We start from the raw sequence: 19,201 nt of genomic DNA on the forward strand, positions 1-19,201 counted from the left end.
TCAAGTCAAGTCACATTTATTTATATAGCGCTTTTCACAATACAGATTGTATCAAAGCAGCTTCACAGTGATAACATGAAAGTAGCACAACACAGATCAACAACATTGCTAAACACTAAATAATCCCAACTGAGCAAGCTCAAAGCAAGCCAAAAGCAAGGCGACAGTGGCAAGGAACCAAAACTCCATCAGATTGGATGGAGAAAAAACCTTGGGAGAACCCAGGCTCAGTCGGGGGCCAGTTCTCCTCTGGCTTACATTCATATTGTTTAAATATAAATATTAAATATAAATATTGTTTATGAATAAAACGGCGCCATAACATATCGCAGGCGTTGAGTCGTCTCTTCACAGGCGTTGAGTCGTCTCATCACAGGCGTTGGGGCATCCGAAATCCCCGTGAGAGGCTGGACACGAAACTGGACCTGACGAACGCCATTTTTCTCGGGACAAGCGTCCCGAGATAACAGCAGAAAGGCAGATGGGAAATAATTAGCATAGCTGATGTTCATAATGATTTCCGTTATAACTCACAAACTCTCCGTAACCTGAACTCTCCGCAACCCAACCATACGCGCCGACCCGTTTGTCTAAAAGGCTGTCGAGCCCCACTGGTGCGTTAAGCAGTTTCAGTGGCAAACGGTTCCGTATGGCATAACAGAGGACTAGAAGGTAAGCATTACGTGAATGCTTGACTAAAGAGAAGCGTCTTTAATCTAGTTTTAAACTGTGTGAGCGAGTCAGAGGCTCGGACCGTATCGGGAAGGCCATTTCAGAGTTTTGGAGCTAAATGCGGAAACGCCCTCTCTCCTTTACTGGACTTCGATATCCTAGGAATGACCAGAAGCCTTGAATTTAGTGATCTTAAGGAACGCGGTGGATTGTAGGGTGAAAGAAGGTCCGTTAAGTACATAGGAGCTAAACCATTTAGGGCTTTATAGGTCAGTACAGTAGTAGTATTTTGTAGTTGATGCAGAACTTAATAGGTAACCAGTGTAGAGATGATAAAATCTGTGTTATATGATCATATTTTCTTGACCTAGTAAGAACTCTAGCAGCTGCATTTTGTACTAACTGTAGCTTGTTTATTGAGGATGCAGGACAACCGGCTAGTAAAGCATTACAGTAATCTAGTCTCGAGGTCATGAATGCGTGAACTAATTTTTCAGCATCAGAAACAGATAGCATGTTACGTAGCTTAGCAATGTTTCTAAGGTGGAAAAAGGCTGTTCTTGTAACATATGAAATATGATTTTCGAACGACAAGTTGCGGTCTAGTATAACACCCAGGTCTTTTACTGTTGTGGATAAAGTAACAGGACATCCGTCTATATTAAAGTTGTATTGTGAGAGGTTTTGTGAGTAGTTTTTTGGACCAATAAGTAATACCTCTGTTTTATCTGAATTTAATAGCAGGAAATTACGCGTCATCCAGCATTTTATATCTTTGAGACACTCTGTCATTTTAGATGAGTTAGTGTTTTCATCTGGTCGTGATGAAATATATAATTGAGTGTCGTCAGCGTAACAGTGGAAATTAATTCCATGTTTTCTTATAATATTACCAAGTGGCAGCATATATATTGAGAATAGCAGTGGGCCTAAAACCGATCCTTGCGGTACTCCATAGTCTACTGACGTTATCTTTGATTTTTTCCCATTTAAACAGACAAAATGAGAACGGTCCGATAAGTACGATCTAAACCAGCTTAATGCCTGTCCCTGGACACCGGTGAAGTTTTGTAGTCGATCCAAGAGTATTTTATGATCTATAGTGTCGAACGCAGCGCTAAGATCAAGTAGGACTAGTATTGAAATACAGCCTTGGTCAGAAGCTAAAAGTAAATCATTTGTAATTTTAACTAGCGCAGTTTCTGTACTGTGATGCGGTCTGAATCCTGACTGGAATTTTTCATAGATATCATTTTCTTGCAAAAAAGAGCACAATTGAGCGGACACTACTTTTTCAAGTATTTTGGACATAAATGGAAGATTTGAAATGGGTCTGCAATTTGCCAAGTTATTTGGATCTAATTGCGGTTTCTTAATGAGAGGTTTTATTACTGCCAGCTTGAATATTTTTGGGACATGACCTAAAGATAAAGACGAGTTAATAATATTGAGGAGAGGCTCTTCCACTACAGGTAATAGTTCTTTCTGTAGTTTAGTGGGTATTGGATCTAATAAACATGTTGTTGGTTTAGATGCAATGATAAGTTTATTTAGCTCCTCCTGTCCTATCGTTGTAAAGCGGTTTAGTTGTTCTAGAGGGTCCATAATTGAAGCTGAATCATAAGACACCATAGCGGATTGTACATTTATAATTGTGTTTCGGATGCTTTCTATTTTCGCATTGAAGTAATCCATAAAATCATTACTACTAAACTGTAACGGTATATTTTGCTCTGGTGATGTCTGTTTATTTGTTAGTCTAGCCACGGTGTTAAATAAAAACCTTGGATTATTTTGGTTATTTTCGATTAGTTTGCGGAGATGCTCAGCCCTGGCTGTTTTTAGGGCCTTTTTATAACGTGACGTACTGTCTTTCCACGCGATTCTAAAGACCTCTAAATTAGTTTGTTTCCATTTACGCTCTAAGTTGCGAGTTTCTCTCTTGATAGCATGCGTAGCACTCTTGTACCATGGTGCTTTAATTTTCTCTCGAACCTTTTTTAATCTAATTGGCGCAACAATATCTAATGTACTAGTAAGAATGGTGCTTAAACTGCTAGTCATTTCCTCTAATTCATCTGTTTGTTTGGGTTCACTTAGCAGCTTAGATAGATCAGGTAAGCTATTTGAAAATCCATCTATAGTGGTTGGAAGGATTGTTCTGCCTGGTCTATAACGTGGCGCAACATGACATATTTCAGCAGTACGTATTATGCAAGTCACCATGTAATGATCAGTGACATCATCGCTTTGCGGTATAATATCTATATCAGTTGGATCGGTTCCATATGATATAATTAAATCTAGTGTATGATTTAGACGATGAGTGGGACCACTGACGTTTTGTTTGACCCCAAAGGAGTTTAATAAGTCTGTAAACGCAGCCCCTAAAGCATCGTTTGTATTATCTACGTGTATGTTAAAATCTCCAGCAATTATTGCTTTATCGACATTTACCAATAGATCCGAGAGAAAGTCTGCAAACTCTTTTAGGAATTCAGCATATGGCCCTGGAGGTCTATATACAGTAGCCAGGGCTAGAGATAATATGGATTTCCTTCTTACATCTAAGAGCGTAACATTTAGCACAAGTACTTCAAATGAATTAAACCTGTGACCTGTTTTCTGAGTAATATTAAAAATATCTTTATAGATTGTTGCAACACCGCCGCCACGACCGATCAGACGAGGCTCATGTTTATAACAGTATCCTGGCGGAGTAGATTCGTTTAGACCGAAATACTCATTTGGTTTAAGCCAGGTTTCAGTAAGGCACAAAACATCGAAGTTATTATCTGTTACCATTTCATTTACAATAACCGCCTTAGGTGTGAGCGATCTAATGTTTAGGAGACCTAGCTTTAGAAATTGTTTTTGTTCACTGATATTTAGATTTTCTGGTTTAATTACAATAAGATTTGTGCTAGATCCTACTCTAGATTTATTGTTTGGCTTCACTAAACGAGGAATAGACACAGTTTCTATATAATGTTCCACACTATGCTTATTAGTTAAGTTTGGACCGCAAAGGCTGTAATTTGGACTTTGACTCATTAGTCATTTGGTGCGTAGTGTCTTGGAAATGTTGTCCGACAGCACAGCCGCTCCGATTCGGCTGGGATGGAGACCATCTGTACTGTACAGCCTCGGTCTTTCCCAAAACAGATGCCAGTTATTTACAAAGTGCAGCCTCTGTTCATTACACAATGACATTAACCATTCATTTAATGAAAATAGTCTACTGAACCTTTCCTGTCCTTGTCTGTACGTGGGAAGCGGTCCAGACACGATGATCGCTGCTTTAGGCGCTGTGCTGCGTACCGTCTCGATCAGGCTCCTGTAGTCCTTCTTCAGAACCTCCGTCTGCCGCAGCCTAATGTCGTTCGCTCCCGCGTGCAGCACAATTATTTACAATTTACATTCGCGTTTCCTTACGCAGTTATGCATACAAAATGAGGAAACGAATGTAAACTGCGTTTTGAGTCGCGTTTTGTGCGCGAGTCTCATCGACAATAAACGCAAGCCAAACGCAAGCTATCAGCCCTATCCACCGCATTTACATTGTTATAAATAGTGGATACTTTCACGTGCTTTCATGTCCAAGTATCTGCTATCAGACCCGTTGAAGTGCAGTTTATGTTCATGTGTGCTATGTGTGTTAATATAGCCTACCCTACATAGGCTACAGTTAGGGTGATAAACATGACTTAAAATGTGATATTGCCTGCAAAGCTCTTGCGTTTCGTTTGGTCAAACACCACAAGGTGTCACTGTGTGGCCTCAAAGCTTCAGCACTGCCACTCTGAGCTCGATTGCTGATGTCTGTGTTAAAACACGCTCCCCTCATTAGAATACGGAGGAAGAAATGTTGGAATAAATAAATGTGGAAATAAATAAATGTAGAAAAAAATAAATGTGAAAATAAATAAATGTAGACATAAAAACATAAATATATAAATTAATTTGGAAATAAATAAAAGTGGAAATAAATAAATGAATAAATGTAGAAATAAATAAATAAATAAATAAATAAATGTGTGAAAATTATACATAAATATGGAAATAAAAGTATAAATACTCATTTATTGGTACTTTTTTACATTTCTTCTTATATTTATTTATGTATTTATTTTTGTAATTTTTCTTTTTTACATTTCTTCGTATATTTATTTATGTATATATTTATTTTTAATTAAGTCAGCTTTGGCATTCCATAGTGCAGCATTTTTTTTTTTTGTTCTTTCTACAAGTTACCCTAATATAGAGGGAAAAGTGCGTTCGTTGGATTCATTTAAGTACCGTAGGGTTTTAGGGTTTTTAGTTTACCGCCGTGATCTGTGGGGGAGGGAAGGAACCGCGTCCGCGAGCGACGTAGCCTATACTTTGGCAGTTGGCAAGAGTGACTGACACACGTCTCTATCGGTGGAAGCACAGCTTTCATATTGAAGCTCATTTCAACTGCAGGTACCAGGCCACGGGTGAATCTAAAATAACTGTGTTCACTTTTAATCTTAATAATTTCACAGTTTAAGATAGTGGATATCGTTCCTCAAAGGTGTGTGTGTGTGTGTGTCCGTGTGTCCGTGTCCGCGCTCGCAGCATATATATATATATATATTTGTTCTTTCATTGTACAAGTTACCCTAATATAGAGGGAAAAGTGCGTTCGTTGGATTCATTTAAGTACCGTAGGGTTTTAGGGTTTTTAGTTTACCGCCGTGATCTGTGGGGGAGGGAAGGAACCGCGTCCGCGAGCGACGTAGCCTATACTTTGGCAGTTGGCAAGAGTGACTGACACGTCTCTATCGGTGGAAGCACAGCTTTCATATTGAAGCTCATTTCAACTGCAGGTACCAGACCACGGGTGAATCTAAAATAACTGTGTTCACTTTTAATCTTAATAATTTCACAGTTTAAGATAGTGGATATCGTTCCTCAAAGTTAAGCGCGCGCGCGCGTGTGTGTGTCCCCGTGTGTCCGTGTCCGCGCTCGCAGCATATATATATTTTTGTTCTTTCATTGTACAAGTTACCCTAATATAGAGGGGAAAGTGCGTTTGTTGGATTCTTTTATTAAGTACCGTTGGGTTTTTAGTTTGCCGCCTTTCTCCAGTATGTTTTTTTTACGCGGTGGGGGATGGTGGAATAGCAAACGTTAGGTTCTGTAGTTCGAGTGAATTGCCCACTGTCTCATTTGAAGTTATATGAACTTATTAAATGTCAGGGTTATTATTTTGGCTTTGTACAGTATATGAGCACAATCATTTTAACAGAATACTTTCGGACTCTATAAATTTACTCCAACTAACGTTAAGTACATTAAGTCGTCGATATAACGGGGGCCATTCACTTAAGTTTTAATTTGAACTTGTTCCTCAAAGTTAAAAAACGCATGTCTGTGTTTTGATAGCTGGATTGTGCTCTTCCATAGTGTAAAATGTTTACTTGCAAACTTTGTGCACACACATGCTGTACTTTAACTGCATTTGTGAGACACATGCGCATTCATATTCATGTTGCGAATGTCAGGTTTAATTGTGCATTGCCTGCTTGTAATAAGAGTTTCAAAAAGTTTTCAGCTTTCAAAACTCACTGTTATCGACACAAAGAGGGGAAATCTAAGCTCAAATCTATGCCATTGACTTCATTTGAGTTAACGTGTCATGTTGACTTGTGTCAAGTCAGGTGTGACACTATGAGTACGTTTTATCAGCATCTTAAAGCTCACATTAGAGAGGGGAGAAGCGTTTCATTGTCCATTTCAGCAATGTGACAAGTCTTTTTCAATTGTGTCCACTTTTACAGAAAACACTATGATTGTTCAGAGGTAAACCTGATTGATTCAGTTGCACTTCCTCATAGCATACATGCGTGCTCTGAACAGCATCATGACATGCCACAGGACTTTCTTTGCAGTGATACTGATACTGATGGTGTGGAACAAGACACCTTTGATGAAAGTGTAGACGAAGATCAGTTTTTGAGACATCTAGTTCTATTTGATCTCAAATTGCAGTCAAAATGTCTGATTCCATCCTCCACTGTTCAAATAATTGTTGATCACCTTCAGGAAATTCATGAAATGAGTCACTCGCACCTACTTTTTAAATTGAGAGAAAAATTGAGTGCATTGGCGGTTGCAGAAGCAGACATAAATGCTATTTTGGAAATTTTGCACAGTGAAAATCTCTTTGAGACTTGTAATTCACAAAAACTTAAAACTGATCAAAAAAGAAAGACATCCCTTGTTCAAAGCAAGTAAACGTACTTTACAGTCGTATAGGGATCTTGTTCAAAGTCAGACAAGTAATGCCACATCCAATGCCACTGGAGGTGTCAAATTTGACTCTGTGTTTAATGGACTACGTTACTTTCATGTTTGTCTGGGACATGATATTTTTGAAGGTGTTGCATCATATGATTTAGCATTGTACATTAAGAATTTTGTCACAGTGGAGAAGCTGTTCACTTACCAGGAGTTAAGTCGACGAATAAATCATTTAACGTACTTTGGTAATGATGCAAACAACAAACCCAGTGATGTTGTTCCAGGGAGTGACAAACTTTCTGGCCATGCGGTTCAAAATTGGTATTTTCTTAGGATGTTGCCAGGATTGATTGGAGACAAAATTGTAAACCCATCTGAAAATGAGACTTTGCAGCTGGTTTTGCAACTACGAGAAATAGGGCCATCCTTAAAAATATTTTGGTTTGCAGTAACAGCAAAAATTTTTTTTTAAAGGGTCGGTAGGTAGGTCAATATTTTTTTTTTCAAGATTCAGTGAAAAAAAAAAAGTACAATTTTGGTCATGGTGATCATGAATTTTTAAAAAATTGCATATTGTGATGTCACTGACTGGGTCTTCAAACTGTGCATCCACTGCTAGGTGTCAATGCAACCTACAACCGGTTACGTTTTAGGCCAATCACAAAATGAATAAAATATCTGTTTGTTATGCAGCAGTGTGCAGGCTTTTATATATATATATATATATATATATAACCTATATATATACATGAGATATAAGCAAAAACAAGTACAAATACATGGTACAATACATTAGCCTATATACACAGTGCTTTAATTTCAGGAAGGTCTTAAATTATCTACTTTTCAGTTAAGTGTGTCGCTCTGTCTGAAAATAAATTTAATTTAGTAATCAAATGTAAAATGACACTGCATGGCTCATCATAGTTAGATTAACGCTTATTAAAGTTTAAGTTATTCATTCAAGAGCTGCGAGTGATTTTTCTCTGCCTTTTGTTGTTTGATTCGCATTACTGGCTCAATCGTCACATGTTTATTAGACTACTGCCCCTTTAAGACCGAATGCGGATCAAATAGAATAGATGACTGACGCACCATCATTTACTCCCAACTATTTACGTCCATTTAAGACATAAACTGTTTAAATGAATCTCAGAGCAGGTCATTTTATATTTTATGTATATTTGATTGTTTAGCTGCGCACATGAAGCCCAAAATGAGGCTATAGCCTACTTTTCTTGTCTCGTTGCAGTGCAGCCTTGTGAACCGCGTCTCTTGCGCAGACTTTTGTGCTTTTAATAGCTCTTTTAATGATTGAACGCGTCCGCAGTTTAGCAACAGTACAGACTGCATTTTACAACAATTACCGGTCGTGCTGATTCTGACGGTACGTTTGGGCTTTAGGAAGAAATGACAGCGCAACGCTGTGAAGGGAAGGAAGTTACGCTAGACGCGTCTGTAATTGTTTCATCTCAAATATCTTCTTTTTATAATCTTTGAAAGCGGAAATCTAAAATACAATTAGTATAATATCCCAGATCTAAGTGTAACACGTTCTGTCCTCATTGTCACTCATAAGCAGGGCTGTCGTGTTGTCCGCGCTGTGGCTCCGGGTGAGAGATCGCTCTCTCTCTTCTGGACTGCGAATAGCAAAATTGCATCACAGACAAATTGTTTAATATTATATATAGAAATGTTTGATATTCAGCCCCGTTGCCCGTTTAATACCGGGTTTACCAAGCGGGAACACTGAATGAAACGAAGCGAACGTACAAGCCAGTGTGACACGCGTAAACCAATAGTGTAAACATAATGACGCCACGGGTTTTTATTTAAAAGAAAGAACGTAGCCTGGCTACGTTTGTATGTAGACATAAGCAACTTCCACAATAGCCTACTAACTAAAATATAATTAATATTATTTTATTGAATTTGAATTAGTCGTTTGAGTAAAAAAAAAAATCGGTCGGTCTGAACGCAAGTTACAACCGGCAAGTCGGTCGGACCAAAAGGGAAAAAAAATAAAAAATTGGGTCGGCCCTAAATTGACAGGGTCGGTCGGGTTACGGCAAACAAGAATATTTTTAAGGGTGGCCTAGTAGAACTTGTATGTGCCCAAGCTGTGTCCACTGGTCAGATAGCTTACTTACAGGTTCTAATTGATGAGTATTTGCATACTCGATGGCAGTCTTTTCCCAATCATCCCCTCAGACCAAAACACCATTACATCAGTCACTATCCTGACCTGATTTTTCACTTTGGCCCTCTAATTCGTTTGTGGACACTGCGATTTGAGAGCAAACACTCCTATTTTAAACAGTGTGCTCGCAAATCACATAACTTTAAGAATTTGTGTCGAACACTCGCTGAGAAGCATCAGCTTCTTCAGGCATATCTGTATGCTGGGAGCTACTTCCCACAAGACAGTGAAGTATAGAAAAGCACAGAGTTTTGCCCAGGTGATTACAATGAAGACATCAGACGCTCAGTTTCAAATATGAACTTTGAGCCTATGAACACTGAGGTGGCCAGTGATGTTACAGTGAGAGGCACAAAATACAAAAAGAACATGTTTGTATTAGGGATGCAACGGTACACGGTAAAATCCCGGACCGTTCGGTCAGCCCTGCACGGGACAATCTAACCTCGTGTCCCGCGGGACTTCGGTTCTGCCATAGAGTTCGTGCTGATCCTTTAACCGTATTTTCCGCACTATAAAAGGCGCACTTAAAAGCCTTTAATCTTCTCAAAAAACAACAGTGTGCCTTATATTAGATCCATATCATATACGGATTAAATTCGCCCGCGAACTCGCGCTCGTGTCCAGCTTATGCCCGCTTTGTCACACGGCCAGTTCAACCTCGTATAAATCAGGTTATGTGTGTGTCGCTCACGAGCGCTCACTCTAACAGACACACGAACAGACCGGCGCTGCTCGCGCGTCACAGATGTTCATAAAGCGCTCCCCGTTCACACGGGTCGTCTCATTCAAAACAGCCAACTGTTGTTAGTGAGCCGCCGCACATTGAATAATATGAGTCAGGCTGCGAATGTAAGTTACGTGCCCGCCCCAGCGCGCTCACGCTTACTAAATAAACGCCTCACCTCCGGCTCCGTAGCCTACTCTCTACATTCCCAGCACATAGTGGATGCATAACGCAAACCCAGTCAAATGTTTGACTGCAGTATATTTTTGCACAAGAATCTCTCAAAAGTGGATTAGTAACATTGCACTTTGTATCCTGAATGCAGTATTTTTTTTATTATATTATTTTGCTCTGCTCTTTTTATTCAAACCACAAGCTAATTTTTGTTAAAGGTAAAAGTGCACTTTTTCTTTCACATTGATCACTTCATTTACCAGTTATCAAGGTTTGGAATTGGGATCCACTTGAATATTTTAAAGTGTGCTCGTTTACATTTTGTATATCATAAGTGGTATTTGAAGAGGTTGTATTGCTCAGTGTTGTTCAGTACAGACTAGAGTGTTAATTTATTCCATACACATTGATGTTCTTCCTACTGTGACATTCTGTTTATGCTCATAAGAAAAAAAAAACATATTTTCGGGATTAAATAGCAGTCTCTTTCTGCACAAAACATGTACCGAAACCGAACCGAGACCGTGGCCCAAAAACCGAGGTACGGACCGTACCGTGGGCTATCTCTGTACCGTTGCACCCCTAGTTTGTATTGATCAGTGACTCTGATGAGGGGCTTGTAGTTGGAAAGATAAAGCTAATTCTCATTCATCAAGGTGTGTCTTTACATTTTGTTGCTCAGGAATATCAGGCTGTTCGCCTTCCAAACATGGGTGTTTACAGAATTACACCAGCAGAAAGAACATGCTGCGTAGATCTAAGGAATATTTTGGATTATTACACATTGCTTGAGTACACTGTATGTGGCATGCCTGTACTAATTCTGCACCACTCTTTTCTCTTTCTGTAGAAAAATGTCTACCTGGTTTGAGGAGGTTAAACATTTAATTCTTCAGGCATTGCCCAGCCTGTCTCCTGACATTCTCCACCAGATCATTTCCAGTCTTCAAAGCTCAGGACTAGAATGCAAAGAAGACCTCATATGTTCAGCAAGAAGACCTTAAGGGCATTTTACCTGTCATTCAAATCAGAAAGCTTCTTCACATTTTTAAAACAGGTATGATTACATTTTAATCTGAATCTAAACTTAAAGGGTTAGTTCACCCAAAAATGAAAATTAAGTCATTAATTACTCACCCCCATGCTGTACCAATCCCGTAAGACCTTCGTTCGTCTTCGGAACACGAATGAAGATATTTTTGATTAAATTTGAGAGCTGTATAACTACCACATTGGCTGCCTCTTGACGGCCCAGAAAAGTGTGCACAAAAAGTATTCTCGTCGCTTGATAAACATATAGTTGAGCCACGGTAGTCACTTGGGATATTTAAACATTTTCTTCATTGACTTTCTGGGCTGTCAAGAGGCAGTCCTTTAGGAGCCTATGTGGTAGTTATACAGCTCTCAAATTTAATCAAAAATATCTTCATTCGTGTTCCGAAGACGAACGAAGGTCTTACGGGGTTGGTACAGCATGGGGGTGAGTAATTAATGACTTAATTTTCATTTTTGTGTGAACTAACCCTTTAATAAGAATCTTTTAAATTGTAGTGTACAGCATTTTTCCAACAAAATACATCAACTAAATTATTGTATATAGTTTGAGCCGTTGAAATATTTTAGTGGAATTGGTCATGTATACATTTCTTCTTGTACTTTCAGCATATTTTGAAGCTAAACAGAAATATAACTTAATTATTTTAATCTCTTTTCAAATCCTTATTGCTTTTTCTCTATGCTGCGATATTTGAAACCCTTTCAGAAACAGAGATGGTTACTCTGAATTTAGAAGTACTACCAGCTCCATCAGTGTGTTCATCTTCTCCATCAACTGCAACAAACAGCCTGTCTTGCCTTACATCTCACTTAGAGGCTTCCAGGCCAAGCCTGACCTTCACACAAATGCCCAACATTTCCAAGACGTGGGCTGAAACTTTTAAAGTCCCTTGGGACAACATGCCTCCTGAAATCCGAACGGCAATCTCTACAGGAAAAAGGCCGAAACCTGCAGAAAGGCGCCAGATGGTTCGAGTTCTGGTTGACGAAATGCGCAAGTTTGAACTTTGCCCAACACGAGCACAGTGTCTTACAATCTGTAAAAAGATTGTAAGGGAGAACCCTACCACTTTTGGAGACAAATTTCCAAATGGCTCATTAATAGGAGCGGGATATACATCACTCCTAATTCAAGTGAAGACGAGGGTTGAAAATTTGAACCGTGAGAGCAGCTTTGTCTGTCATCGAGCAAAGCCAAACTCAGGATGCAAAAGAGGACCAACGGACACCTATGGCTGTGTGAGATTTGAACCGCACCTTCCCCCTGAAGAGACTGCAGAGACAATAGAGTCCAAACGTCAAAGACTGTGTAGAGAGAGCAGAAGTAAAGACTCTTATGGAGGCTACATTCTGTCTTTTGCGTCAGAAACTAAATTCCATACCAGCACCTTCAGTAGAAGACATTAGGAGCCAGTGGCCATACCTCTTCCACCAGAAGTCTGTTTGTGCCCACTTCAAGTTGCTAACTGACATTGATGTGCTGAATGCCTTTGACATGTCCATGAAAGAATGCGAAAAGGCTATCGTTGAGTACTTCAAGTGCAAATCAAAGAATGAGAAGATGAAGGATGTCCTGTCCCAGCCTGAAAACACAGAGATGGCACACCTGCATATCAAGCTTCTAATGTCCCATTTTCAGGAACATGAAGATGGACTGGTGTTGCATGCAGATGTGAGTATTTTGTTTTCTTCTTTCTACTTTGTTAAAGGAGAACTCTGGTCAATTTTAACATTGAGCTCATTTTTTTTTTTTTGTAAATTTGGAGTGCTGTCAGTACAGAGAACAACAAAAATCACTGTGTTATCCTCTTTTTAAAATTTGCACCCTATTGACGGGAGTTCTCCTTTAAGTGATGATATGTATTCTGAATTGTGTATTGTGTCCTCTTCAGGTTGCTGCGTCTGAGAAGTTGAGAAGAATGTTGAGATGTTGAGAAGAAACTTCAGTCATCATTTACTTACCCACATGTTCCAAACCTGTATAAATTAATTTGCTCTGCTGAATACTCCAAACTGTTGTTGTTTTTTCCTACTATGGAAGGCAATGGTGCCTCACAACTGTTGGGTTACAAACATGCTTCCAAATATATTCTTTTGTGTTCAGTAAGTTAAGACAGAATTACATTTTTGGGTGAACTATCCATATCCATTTACAATGAAGTTTTCTCAAAGGCAGATCTTTAAATGAGTTGTGCCAATGTTTTCATTATTGTTATATGTTTTTCTTTGTTTTTGCTGTTTTTATTTTAGGTACGGGAGAGCAGACATGCTGTACGATGGATGATAAGTCTTGAAGGCCGTGTTATTTGTGAGTGTGTCCAGTCATCATTTTTGACTGCTCTTTCAACACTTTTTGCTGTGTACTACGTCTTCAACCTGCAGTATCAAGAGGAGGCTTGTTGCACATTGGAGTTTCTTCAAAGGTATGACACCTAAGTCCTTTTTTTTTTTTGTTCACACACTCTTAGCTCTTTTAGTCTTGTTCACACACTCTTAGCTCTTTTAGTCTTGTTCACACACTCTTAGCTCTTTTAGTCTAGTTCACACACTCTTAGCTCTTTTAGTCTTGTTCACACACTCTTAGCTCTTTTAGTCTTGTTCACACACTCTTAGCTCTTTTAGTCTTGTTCACTTAGTCTTGTTCACACACTCACAAGACTCTTTTAGTCTTTTTCACACACTCTTAGCTCTTTTAGTCTAGTTCACACACTCTTAGCTCTTTTAGTCTAGTTCACACACTCTTAGCTCTTTTAGTCTTGTTCACACACTCTTAGCTCTTTTAGTCTTGTTCACACACTCTTAGCTCTTTTAGTCTTGTACACACACTCATAGCTCTTTTAGTCTTGTTCACTTAGTCTTGTTCACACACTCTTAGCTCTTTTAGCCTTATTCACTTAGTCTTGTTCACACACTCTTAGCTCTTTTAGTGGTCTAGTTCACACACTCTTAGCTCTTTTGGTCTAGTTCACACACTCTTAGCTCTTTTAGTGGTGTTGTTCACACACTCTTAGCTCTTTTAGTGGTCTAGTTTACACACTCTTAGGTCTTTTAGTGGTGTTGTTCACACACTCTTAGTGGTGTTGTTCACACACTCTTAGCTCTTTTAGTGGTCTAGTTCACACACTCTTAGCTCTTTTAGTGGTCTAGTTCACACACTCTTAGCTCTTTTAGTGGTCTAGTTCACACACTCTTAGCTCTTTTAGTGGTCTAGTTCACACACTCTTAGCTTTTTTAGTGGTGTTGTTCACACACTCTTAGCTCTTTTAGTGGTTTAGCTTTTATTCATTTCCAGGATATGAATTCTTGATATCAACAATTACATTCTTGATATCAACAATTACATTTTTTGATATCAACAATTAAAATCTTGATATCAACAATTGTATTTTCACTAGTGAAATGTCCCCATAGGCTGCCATTCAAAACCAATTGTTGATATCAAGAATTGATTTCTTACTAGTTGAAATTCCAATTTCACAGATCAGAAATACAATTCTTACTAACAACCTTTATTTATGATATCAATAATTAAATTGTCGCTAGTTGAAATGTCTATTCTTGATATGAACAATTCAATTGTTACTAGTAAAAATTACCATTTTTGATATCTGAAAATGTATTTCTGATATCAATATTATTTCAGATATCTAAAATGGCTTTCTTACCAGTAACAATTACATTCATGATATCAGAAATTAAAATTGCCACTAGTAAAAATTAAATTATTGATATCAAAAATGAACATTGTTACTAGTAGCAATTCAATTGTTGATATCAAGAATAACATTTCAACTAGTAACAATTTAATTCTTGATATCAAAAATAAAGGTTTTTACTAGTAAGAATTGTATTTCTGATCTGTGAAATTGGAATTTCAACTAGTAAGAAATCAATTCTTGATATCAACAATTGGTTTTGAATGGCAGCCTATGGAGACATTTCACTAGTGAAAATATAATAAAGCTAAAAGCTAAAATGGCTTGCCATACAATTAGATCATTAATTATACTTGGAGATACACATAATTTGTTTACAAGTATGTGCATTTCCATATGTGTTTGTGACATTCAGAGAACGTGCAGTCTATCCAAAGTAGTATAATGAAAATGAAAATAGTTGAGCATTTGTGTGTTGACAAAATGTTAAGAAGTCAAGAATATGTCTAGGACTAAATTCATTCCAAATGAAAAATGATACAAAGATAATAAAAGAAAGACAGTTGAAAATTGTGTGCATATATAGGGTAAAATTCATAGGTCCTACTGAGGTCCTGTATGAAAGATAGTAGACTGTGTAAATATTTTTTTGCTTGGTATTATAATGCCATATAGAATAGCATGTGTTTAGCTTAGCAACATCCTTTAGAAGCAACACAGGCTCAAGTGGCAAAATTTTAGCACAACACGAAATACGCATTGTCAAGCGTTTATGTGACTGTGCGTTTTCCCCACACTTGAAAGAGATAGGTTCTTCTCACTATCTGAAGCTATAAACTGGATTCCACTCAATGATTAGGCCTTTGAATTTTTTCCATCCATTTATTTACTTGTAGGTAAAAAACCGGCTGTCACTCCAGAGTTCTTTTGGTGAGTACCCAGTCCCGCACAGTGTTCAAAACAGACACCAAGCTCTACTTCTTGAGCCAGCGCTGCTGTCTGCCGTAGCATTAGTTCCCAGTGCACACAAACAATAGAAGCGGCGTGTTGCCTTATCCAGCCTGTGCACGCGCAACTGATTTCAGATTAGCTTCACCTGGTACTAATGAGGGAATGCGGAGTGACGCGCCGTTTGCCGCAACACCTCCCACTCGATCTTTCATAGTTCTCTGTGAAGATCGCACAGCTAGGCAACCGCTTTGTTTGTAGCCTTTACTCTTTCTCCATCTGCTCTTCAATTGGGAGAAGAACAACAAGTCGTCTAACGTCCCTGTGCAGCACAGTACCCTGACAGACCCTCTTCCTATCAGAAGATGCAGATTCTCTGACAGTTGACCTCTGGACAGGGACTCAATGGTTTGGAGAAACTCGAACATTCACATCCCTTACGATGCCCCTTGGATCAGAGTTTACACTAATGACCCTCCCGAGCTTAAACTGTCCCCTTAGTGCATTTTGATCGCATAGCCAGACGATGTCTCCAACAGCGACGTTCCTCTCTGCTGTATGCCACTTGTTCCGAACAAACAGATTTGGACCAGCAAGTTGGCTCCAGGATCTCCAAAAGTAATTGACTTGAGTTGTTATCTCTCGTAACCTCTTATAGGGATAGCTAGCAAAATCGAATGTCTTGGAGTCCCCTGTCTGTGTGGCTCGACCAAGCAAAAGTGTGTTTGGCGTAACATATTGTATGCAGCCCTCCCGGCTCTGAACTCTTGCATCAATGGGACGTTCATTTGCAAGATTTGCTGCAAGTTGAAGTGCTGTTAAAAACTCACTGAAAGTGAGGTCTGACCCTTTTCCAAGACTCTGGAGCGCTCTCTTTGTAATACGCACTGCAGCTTCCGCAGCTCCGTTCCGATGTGGTGAGTCGGCTGGATGAAATTTCCAGACAAACTGTGTTCCATTCTTAACTGCATACTCTTCCAGGGTTCCTTTGTCTTGACTTTCCAGGAAGCCATACAGATCTTTCAGTACAGGTTTTGCACCAATGAAATTGGTTCCTGGATCGGACCAGACCTTTCGGGGGTGACCTCTGAGTGCAGTAAACCTCTGGTATGCCAATAGGAAGCTCTCTGTAGATAGCGTATTAGCCAGCTCTGTATGAATAGCTCTACTTGCCATACAGGAAAAGACAACTCCCCATACTTTCATTGATGCTCTTCTCTTGACATCGTCCTTTACTTGGTAAGGTCCAAACAGATCGATGGCGGTGAACTCAAATGGTGCACAAGGTCTCGTTCTCTCTTCAGGTAGCTTGCCCATTACTTGTTGACATGTTTTAACTCTTGCCTTTTTGCAGGAGACACATCGGTTAACGACTCTTTGAGCAACCCTTCTTCCTCTCAAAACCCATGCCCTTTTACCCATCCTCAGTAAGGTGCCCGCCACTCCATCATGCCCCTCATCATGAGCTTCACGAGCCAACAAGGTTGAAATCCAGGCATCAAAGGGTACGAGGGGAACAGCTTTGAGATCCTCCTGGAAGGCTTGAACTCTGCCACCACACACCAGAAGTCCAGTTGCCATGTCTCTGTACACAACCAGTCGATCCATTGTGGTGTTTGAGAAGGTCACACCTTCTTGAACTGCTAGGCAGAGGTCCCTAAATGCATCTCTTCTCTCTTGGAGAGTGATGATACCAACTGAAGATACCGCCTCCCACTTTAGTTTGTCCATTGTCTTGACTCGAAGGAACTTCTTCGCAGCTCTCCAGACCAATGCCACTGTCTTGATCAGCCGTGTTAGATTGCTGAATCTCTTCACATCAATTAACTTTTGAACTGTTATTCCACCAGGTGGTCTACTTGGCTCCATCCGGGTTGAACTCTGGTTTTCCACTGGCTCTTGTTTCTTCAGCTGAGCTCTGGTAAGCGCAGCAACAAACGCTTTCTTTTGGATCTTGGTGAGGTTTTCTCTGGCTGCCGCAGCAACATCTTTAGCCGATCTAATTGGCCACTCATTTACTGGTTGACTGATGAACTTCGGACCTGACTGCCACTCAGAATCATTATCCAAATCTTTTGGGCCAGCCCCTCTCGTGATAATGTCTGCAATATTCATTGGCCCTGGAACCCACCACCAATCCTGCACGTTAGTGCTGCTTTGAATCTCTCCAATTCGATTCGCAAAAAAGGTTTGGTAACCATAACTTTCACGCTGTATTGCTCCCAAGATGGTCTGGCTATCAACAAGATGGTACCACTTCTCAACTTGAATCCTGCAATGCCTTTGGAAATATTTCTTTAACCGGGCAGCAAATACAGCTCCGCACACCTCCGCTTTTACGGCGTCGCCCTTATGGTCAAGGGGGGTTAGTTTGGCCTTGGATTCGACGAGCCTCACAGTAATGTCTTGACTGCAGCTCCAACGCAAATACAATACTGCTCCATATGCTTGTTCACTGCCATCGGAGAAGGTGATGCCAAAGGGTTCAGCGGCGGCATCTGGGGGTGTCAGGGATCTGACAAATTGTACTTGCCCAAGCTCAGAATACTCTTCCAGAAGCTTGATTGCATCCTCCCGGAGCCCTTCTGACAAAGCTGCATCCCAGGTATTCTCGCTTAGGCCATAGTTAACTTTTGCCTCTTGAAATGCTCTTCGCACCAGAATTGCACCTTTTTGCTTAGCAGGGGTCACCAAGCCTAGTGGATCATAGAGCCCTGAGACTTGACTTAGAAGTTCTCTTCTGGTGAGTGGATTTGGCGTTTGTGATCTTACCTCCTCCTTCAACAAATTTTGGCCAAGTCTCATCTTTTTCTTCTTCTTTGAGAAGTTTACAGCAATCACGACATGAAGCTTGTCATCTTTTACTGTGTATCCCAGGCCAAGGGCTTTATTGTCCTCTTCTGTCAGCTGATTTGGTAAGAACACAGTCTGTGGCTCAGTCTCTTTGTCTCTGGACTCTTTCCTCCCACTTTGATCGGAGTATAGCCAGGGCTTGATGTGGAATCCACCAGTTTTTAAGATCTGCTCGACATTAGACGTGATGAGTTTCAGTTGATCCATGCTGTTGTGGGAAGTCAGGATGTCATCGACATAAACATCTTCTTGCAGCACACGTCGCTCTTCCTTGAAGTGACTGAATATGGGTAAGTTTGCGGTCTCCCGCATAGCCAGTTGAGCAATGCAGCCTGCCGGTTTGTCTCCAATATTTACCCTTGTTATAGCATATTCTTCAATCTCATCTCCTGCAGAATCACGCCAGAGGAATCGGTGCAGATGGACTTCTCGTTCTTCCAGCCAGACAGAGTTATACATTTTCCGTATATCGCCCAAGGCAGCAAAGACTCCAGCACGGAACCTCAACAGAACAGCACGAATGGGGTTGAGCACGTCAGGACCTTTGAACAGCAGATCATTCAAGCTCAAACCTCTAAACTTTTGGCTGCTATTCCAGACAAGCCTTACTGGGGTTGTGACTGAGTGAGGATTTGGAGCGATTAGGTG

At 40.0% G+C, this 19,201-nt stretch overlaps 1 long non-coding RNA gene and 1 pseudogene across 1 annotated transcript in view; one reads left to right on the forward strand and one right to left on the reverse strand.

Annotated features, from left to right (window-relative positions):
* LOC148995852 (uncharacterized) overlaps window positions 1-19,201 on the reverse strand; it is a 33,790-nt gene continuing 14,589 nt past the window's right edge. Inside the window, exon 2 of the long non-coding RNA XR_016145784.1 lies at window positions 1-1,389. This is a non-coding gene — a long non-coding RNA (uncharacterized LOC148995852). The remainder of the gene's footprint in view (window positions 1,390-19,201) is intronic.
* Window positions 11,861-13,030, forward strand: LOC148995853 (uncharacterized; annotated as a pseudogene).

Source organism: Pimephales promelas, chromosome 2, assembly GCF_988280905.1.
Source record: "Pimephales promelas chromosome 2, fPimPro1.hap1.1, whole genome shotgun sequence".
NCBI classification, from domain to species: Eukaryota; Metazoa; Chordata; class Actinopteri; order Cypriniformes; family Leuciscidae; genus Pimephales; species Pimephales promelas.